We start from the raw sequence: 8,098 nt of genomic DNA on the forward strand, positions 1-8,098 counted from the left end.
CCCCCCCGAGTTACAGCCCCAGTTGGTTTACACCTTCAGAATGTTTGCATAGGTGTCATTTTTTGTTTTAAACACTAAAGAGTAGTTGTAAGACTGGGCGTGGTGGCAGGTGCCTGTAATCAATCCCAGTGCTTGGGAGGCTGGAAACAGGAGGATCACTACAAGTCCGATCTGTGTAGTGAGACCCTGCAGACCCTGTACTAAATACATTTAAAAAATAAAACAAATAAAAAAATAAAAAAGAGTAGTTATAGATGTTAGGCTCTTTTCAAATTTATTTTCCTTAAGTATCTCATATATAATTATATATAGTTGCTTTTGCTAAACTTATTTCTCCTTCTTAAATTCTATACTATGAGTTCATTCATGTACAGTTAGGGAGTCCAACAGCCTGGCTCCTGCTGGAGGTTGCTGCCACCTCCCATCTTTTCTCCAGTCTGTGAATCTTTTAGGGATTCTCCTCTACATGGGTTTTGGGGCCTCTCTGGGAGCGGATGTGTGCGATGAGATGGTTGTGAACAGATGGGATGGCGGGAACTTGGAATCACAGCTATTCAGGATGCTGAGGTGGGAGGATCCCTTGAGCTCATGAATTTGAGCCCACACTGGGCAGTAGACCCCATTTCCCAAAGAGACACGAATGACAAACAGGGTTCAAGTTTACAAGTAAAATTTCCCCAAGAATGCGGGGAAGAGCAGTGAAGTAGAGAGATAGCAAGGACAAAGGTCAAGGGAAAGGGGAGATGTTGTGGCTACTTTGTTTTTTCTAAAGGACACAGTGGACTTTTTTTTTTTTTTTTTTTAACTTTTGGTACCAAGGGTTTGAACTCGGGGTCTTGTGTTTGCTAGGCAAGTGCTTATGCCACTGAGCTCTACCCCGGCCTTAAAAGGGCACAGTGGTTTGATATTTTTTTTTTCCTTGTTTTGTTTTGTTTATTTTTTCTCTCTTTGAGACAAAGTTTCTCTGTAGTAGCCCAGTCTGGCCTCACAATCAGATGATCTCCTGCCTCAGCCTCCCAAGTGCTGGGATGGCATGTGTGCAGACCTGTGTGTGTGTGTGTGTTTTAATTGTACCACAATGATTATGACGAGGCCACACATGATAATGAGTTGCTTCTTTTTTTTTTTTGGTGGAACTCAGGCCCTTGCACTTGCCAGACAAGCATTTATCCTACTGTGCTATCTTCCCAGCCCCATGAGTTTCAAATCATGCGAGAAGCATGGTGCTTATATATTCAAGCTTAAATGTCCAAGAAGCAGCAAATTTCTACAATAAAACTGGGATAGGTTTTCTTCATGAGCTATGTTTTTAGGCAATAAGGGAAAGTTACTTTGTAGAGAATAATGTACTTGGACATACACTATGTACCTCCAAGGCACGCCATGTTAAACCTGGCTCTAAGGACAAAGGCTTGACCAAAGATCAAAAGTGATAATTTGATCCTAAAATTTTAACCCATATGAAATTACTTTTTAGTAGTAACTGTACAGATTAGTAATTATTTCTTTCTTTCTTTTTTTTAGTAATTATTTCAATAACATATTTTTTTCTTATGATTTTCTGCAGACTGACCAAAGGGGTGTTTGTTTGAGACAGTTTCACTATGTAGTGTAGTCCAGGCTGGCCTTGAACTAAACTAGTCTAAGCTGGGTCTCAAACTCTGAGGTGATCTTCTGCCTCAGCCTCCTAAGAGCTGGGATTACAGGCATGTACCACCACAGCTGGCTTAAAGGGTATATTTTTAAAAATAATGTCAGAGCCAGGTGTGGGGATGCACACCTGTTAACACCAGCACTGAAGGTTAAGGCTGGAGGGTTCCAAGTTTGAGTCCAGCCTGGCAGTTCAGTGACTTAGCAAAACCTTGTCTTAAAATATTTAAAAGAATTTTTTTTTTTTTTTTTTTTTTGCAGGGCTGGGTTGTTGTGAGATCTCCCTCCCTGACTTTAAATAAATAATGTTCATTATGGAATATATCATGAAAATGGTCATACAAGTGTATAAGTTGCCTACATTTGTAAAGTGAATACTGTACTTGTGAAACAATCCCCACTAAGAAATAGAACACTGTTAGGTTCCCAGAAGCCTCATTGATAACACTCATCCTGACTTGTGGTAATAATGTTTTACTCACTGGTAGGTATATTTTCCAGTAATAAAGTTTTGAAAAGAAAATTGTAAAGTTTTGCCATAGGAATGAAATAAAGCTCTGCCACTGAGCTTTTTAAGTATCTATGAAGGAGCACTAAATGTTGCTAGGTATTGTCATAAAGCCAGGTATTGCTATGCCACATCTATGCAAACAGTATAGGTCCCACGACTGACATATATATCATAAGAATCACAAGGTTTCCAGCACCTAGGAGACTGAGACAGGAAGATTGTCATGAATTCAAGGCCAGCCTGGGCTACACTGTGAGGCCATGTCTATCTATCTATCTATCTATCTATCTATCTATCTATCTATTTAATCAAGTTTTATTTTTTTGTTGATGTTCTATCTTGTTTGAAATACATTGTAATTGGGGCTGGTGAGATGGCTCAGTGGTCTAAAGCACCTATTTGGAACAGGCTTGGCAAAGCACAGGGACTGCGGTTCAACCCCCCAGCACCACAAGCCAGCCAGCCCCGCCCCCTGGTGGGCTGAGCTGGCTACACACACACACACACACACACACACACACACACACACACATAAATAAATAAAAATTTAAAAAAATATATATTGTAATATATTGTTCACTACTAGTGCCTGGAGCAGGGCTCAGCTTGGAAGAGTTAGTGAATTTGTGCTGAGTAAATGGTTATGAGATTACAGGTCCTATGTCACTTTTTTTGTCGTTTTGAGACAGGGTCTTGCTGTCCAGTTCAAGCTGGCCTTGAGCTCACTTTGTACCAGGCTGGCCTCCAGACTGCTGGGATTACATGTGCACACCCCCAAGGCCAGCACAATATTGAATACTTTTAAACTTGGTGTCTTGAAGTGCTGTATAGCTTTGCTTTTCAGGAGTAGCTTCATTTTTATTTTTATTTTATTGCAGAGCCAGGGATTGAACTCAGGCCCTTGCGCTCGCCAGGCATGCACTTATTCAACTGATTTATCTCCCCAGCCACGCCCCCCCTTTTATTTTTAGATGGGCCTCATGAGGTAGTGCAGCCTGGTCTTGGACTCTCAGCGACCCTCCTGCCTCTTCCTTCTGGGTGCTGGGGGTATAAGTGTGGCTTCTCTTTATGACGATGGCACACAGCAGACCCACAAGCTGATGGTAACCCAGCAGTGCCACTTTCTAAGCCATTAGAGCACTGTTTTCCTTCATTGGCAGAACGGTGGGGCTCTTTTCTCAACAGTACGTTTGCACAGTGGTTGCTCACACTGCCACATAGCTATCAGCCTTTGGCAGAAACTTGGTCTTTCTGTCTCCCTGTCTGCCTTTCTCTCCGTTTCTCTCTCTCTCTCTCTCTCTCTCTCTCTCTCTCTCTCTCTCTCTCTCTCTCTCTCTCTCTGTCTCTCTCTGTCTCTCTCTGTCTCTCTTTCTCTCTCTCCTCCTCTCCCTCCCTCCCTCTCAGCGCTCTATGTAGTTCAGGCTTGTCTAGAACTGTTGGTGAACCTCCAGCCTCAGCCTCCCTCCCAAATACTGGGCCTACAGATGTGCACTACTATGCCTGGTTGAAATTTGGTATTTTTGGGCCGGGGAGATGACTCAGTAGGATAAGCGCTTGACTGGCAAACACAAGGATCTGAGTTCAATCCCTGGTTCCGCAAAAAAAAGAAAAGAAATTTGGTATTTTTGCCTTATCTCTTTGGGCCTTACCAGGGCCTGCCTGGTTTTCTCGATACTTAGAAAGTGTTTGAAGAAACGGTGTTATCTCAGAATGTACTATGGCCTTAACTACCTGCCACTAATAGCCCCTGGGGTCATGACTACCAAGGAATGATTAATTCCAACCACAGTTGACAATATATCACCACCCTCTCTGAAGGGTTGTGCTTGTATAGCAGGAATGACAGTAAACACTCACATAGATGGTTTCTTTAATAGTCTCATCTGATGTGATTGTGTGTCAAGACGAAGCATAGAGGCTGGTGAGATGGCTCAGTGGTCTAAAGAACCTACTTAGAGCAAGCTTAGCAAAGCACAGGGACCGCATTTCAATCCCCCAGCACCACATGCCAGCCAGCCCCGCCCCCTGGTGGGCTGAGCTGGCCACACACACACACACACACTAAATAAATAAATAAAATTAAAAAAAAAAAAAAAAGACAGAGCATAAATCAAACTAAAGCACCCAAAAATCTTCAGATTTTCTTGCTTTGGGTTGGCGATATGGCTCAGTGATAGAGCTCTTGTGTAGCATGCTCAGGGTTCTGGGTTCAATCCCCAGAACCTAAATACCTCTTTTTATTTTTTGTATTTTGAGATGGGGTCTTACTGTGTAGCCCAAGCTGGCCTCAATCACTTAGCAGTCCTCCTACCTCAGCCTTCTGAGTGCTGGGACTATAGGCATGTACCAACACACCCACCTTGCACTTTTACACATCAAAAAAGCCATTCCTCTGTGTCAAGGTTCTACCTCGTCCCCATCAGCTGTGTTTGTCTTTGGTGCCCCTTATGTCTGCATGAATCAGACATGAACCTACGTGCTCGTTACCATGGCAGCACAATGAAGACAGGAGTGGTACCCTGGGCTTTTTAGGTGCCTGTGGCATCATCCAAATATTAGAGTATCATCCACACTTCAGGATCAGCTCAGGCAGACTGCAAGTGGGTGGTGGTTGTTATCATGCACTTTGCTTTGTTTTGCTTTTTTTGGGCTATAAAACATGGTTTTGTCCACTTAGGCCTATTATCTCCTAATGTAATGTTACAATTATAGTTATGCTAGCTCTGATAATAGAGCCTTTTTTTGTTTTAAAGAAAATATTTTTGTTTGTTTTTGGTATGTTTTTACGATATGGACTCTTTCTGCTCATTTTGGGGACTTGCTTGAGTGCTGTACTAGCCATCTGCAGTCCCTGCTGCCATCTCCAGAGGGTCTGCCTCCCTGCTTCTTGTCATCTCTCCTTTATTTTACTCTTATTTCTGCTGTGGGCTTCTCATGTGAAAGAAAACATGTGATGGTACTTCTGGGTTTGGCCTGTTTCACTTCATGCTCTTGAGCTATTCATTTTCCTGCGAGGAACACAATGCTGTCTCACCAGGGCTGACCCAGACTCCACTTCCCATGTGTGTTCCTGTCCCCAGGTCCGGTGGAGCTGCAGCTGTCTGCAGAGCAAAGCCACTGTGCCACAGACTGCCAAAGCAGGTCTATGAGGGATGCTAGAGTGGGCTACCCAGGAGAGAGGGCCGATGGGGTTTCTGTTCACAGGCTTCTGAGGAATCCCCTCCTGGGCTCCACAGTGGTCATGCTCACACTCCTGCAGGCCAGGCCATGCACAAGGGTTCTTTTTTTACTGGGTTCCAGTAAGTTCTGGGTGGTGGCCATTCTAACAGGAGTAAGGCAGGATCTCAGGTTGTCAAAGTGATTTTCTTTCGTATGCATGTTTTTGAGGTAGGGTCTTGCCATGTAGACCAGGTTGGCCTTGGATTTATAGTCATCCTCTTGTGCTGGGATCACAGGCATGTGCCACCACACTTGACTCAGAGTGCTTTTTTTTTTTTGCTCTGAATGCCTTCAGGGCAGGTTTGGTTGTTTTGAGGTGTGGGGATCAAACCGCAGCAACTCAGAATGCTTTTGACTGTATTTCTCTAATGACTTAAGATCTGACCAGTCAGCACTCTTTGGCTGAGTGCAGTCTTTTTTTTTTTTTTTTTTTTTTTTTTTTTGCGGAACTGGGAATTGAAGTCAAGCCCTTGCATTTGTCAGGGAAGCGCTTTTTAAAAATTTCCAATTAATTTTAATATACACCTGAATTACAGATATTTTTTGTTTGCAGTTTAATATAAGGTCATTAAAGATTCTAATATTTGGCCTCTATAAGAAGACTAGCTGGAAAATGTGGATTTTTTCCCCTTATACTGTAGGTTGTCTTTTCATGCTATCTGGGCCTTTCCTTTACTATCCTAAAGCTTTTGAATTTGAAATGATCCCATTCAACAATGATCCTTGGTATCTTAGCTACTTTTCTTGCTACAGAAACAACAAACTTAGCACCCTAATTTAAAGGAGGAAAGGGTTATAAAGCAGCACAGGCAGTGACACCAAGTGTCATGACTGTGTCTAGATGTCCCCCAAAGTCTCATGCAGTCACAGATGGGGCTTTCTCAGAGGTGGCTGGATTTAGGGTGTGACTGAGTCACCTGCAGTGCTAGGATTAAGGGTAATTACTATATCAGCCCATGGACTGGTTTGGCACTGCCCTAATCCCCATGGCCTGAATACAAGATAAGGGACAGAAGAGGCTTGTCTTCCCCCTTGTTTCTTTTTCTCCTCTTCTGCCAGCTGACTAGGCCCTGAAACCTCTAACCATGAGCTCTATAACCCTGGGGGTAGGCTGGTGCTGCATGTGTTACCAAGGATTGAACTGAGGTCCCTGCACACTTGCCTGAGCTTGCCTGTGAAGGCGCTCTAGACCACTGAGCTATCTTGCTGGCCCTTTCTGTGGGTCTTAAACGTGTACTTCACAACTATTTATTGTGGGCCTCCTGTGAACTGAGTTCTGTTTTCCAGAACCAACTACCCAGTAGCTACTGAGATAAAGCTGCTTCTAATGTACGTTGCATCCTAACTCCACACGACTATAGGAAGTGAAGAAATTTACCACAATGTCCAAAGGAAAAAAGAAAGGAATGACAAAGATTTACTGTATAGAAAGAAACTAAAAAAGTGAGAAGGGAAAACGTGCTGGGCAGCAAGGTGCGCACCTATAATCCCAGCACACGGGAGGCTGGAGGCAGCTTCGAAGGTTGCGGGAAGCTCAGTCCAGTCTGCGTTACATAGCTTAATAGGTTGAAGTACGTAGCGAGACTCTGTCTCAAGCAACAATGGAAATGAATAAAATAAACAAAGGAACTAATGGCTAGGGTTAAAATACTAAAAAGTGACAATTTCTGAGGCTGGTGGTTGGATTTGCACTGGAGTTTGAACCTAGGATCTTCTCACTGAGTTATATCCCCAGCCTTTAGCCCAGCTTTCTCATTTCCTCTCCTGGCCTCGCCCAGACTGCTGGGATTGCAGGCAGGTACCACTGTATCTGCCAGTCTGTTTTCTTGCATTTTCCACTTAGGTAAGGTCAACCCATTAACTAGCTGCAGCTCCCCTACAGAAGTCTGCAGCAGTCCTCCACTCCCAGAAGCTGCAAAGGAAGCACTTTCACCAGGATCAAGTAGCACCTCCAAAGCATTCTCCATGTTCTTTCTTGGTCCCTCCTCTTTAACATGAAGGATTCATCTCATTTCTTTCACAATTATATTAAGAATTCTTTTTTTCTTAGCTTTTTTTAATGTTAAATAAATTTTATTAATATCTTAGAGTTCTGAAATTTTCTTCTACATATCCAGCTGGTTCTCTAGTCAAGGGTTGTTTCTTAGCTTTTTGAGACAGGGTCTGGGTATGAAGTCCAGGCTAACTTTAAACTCACTTTGTACCAGCTCAGGCTGGTCTTGAACTCCAACAATCCATCCTTCTGCCTCAACCTCTTCAGAGATGGCATTACAGGCATATGCCGCTGCCCCAGCTACGAATTCTTACTCTTTGACTAAGTACTGGAATGACAAGATAATCCACCGTATGTTTAATTGTAAATCATTTTCATTGCTGCGTAATGTTCTGTTATTGTGAATAATTACAATGTATTGGGACATTCTACTGATGATGACATTGTAATTGTTTTCAGTGGGGACAGCTGTGAAGTGTGCTGTCCTTTTCTAGTTAGTATGGGACTACTCGTGGAATTTCTGGATTATGGATATATGCACACTTTTAGCTTCTATTAATACTAATATTTCCCAAAGGAGTTACCTTTTTGTATTTAAGGTTATTTTAACTTTTTTTTAAAATTTGAGGCAGAGGGGCTGGAGGGATGGCTCAGTGGTCTAAAGCACCTACTTACAACAAGTTTAGCAAAGCACAGGGACCACAGTTCAATCCCCCAGCACCACA

General features: G+C 43.0%; 1 protein-coding gene across 1 annotated transcript in view; it reads left to right on the top strand.

Annotated features, from left to right (window-relative positions):
- The window catches only part of Tet1 (tet methylcytosine dioxygenase 1), a 114,627-nt gene that overhangs the window by 67,704 nt on the left and 38,825 nt on the right, over positions 1-8,098 (top strand). The gene's annotated exons all lie outside the window — the stretch shown is intronic.

The sequence above is a fragment of the Octodon degus genome, unplaced genomic scaffold (genome assembly GCF_000260255.1).
Source record: "Octodon degus isolate 3935 unplaced genomic scaffold, OctDeg1.0 scaffold00046, whole genome shotgun sequence".
Classification (NCBI taxonomy): domain Eukaryota; kingdom Metazoa; phylum Chordata; class Mammalia; order Rodentia; family Octodontidae; genus Octodon; species Octodon degus.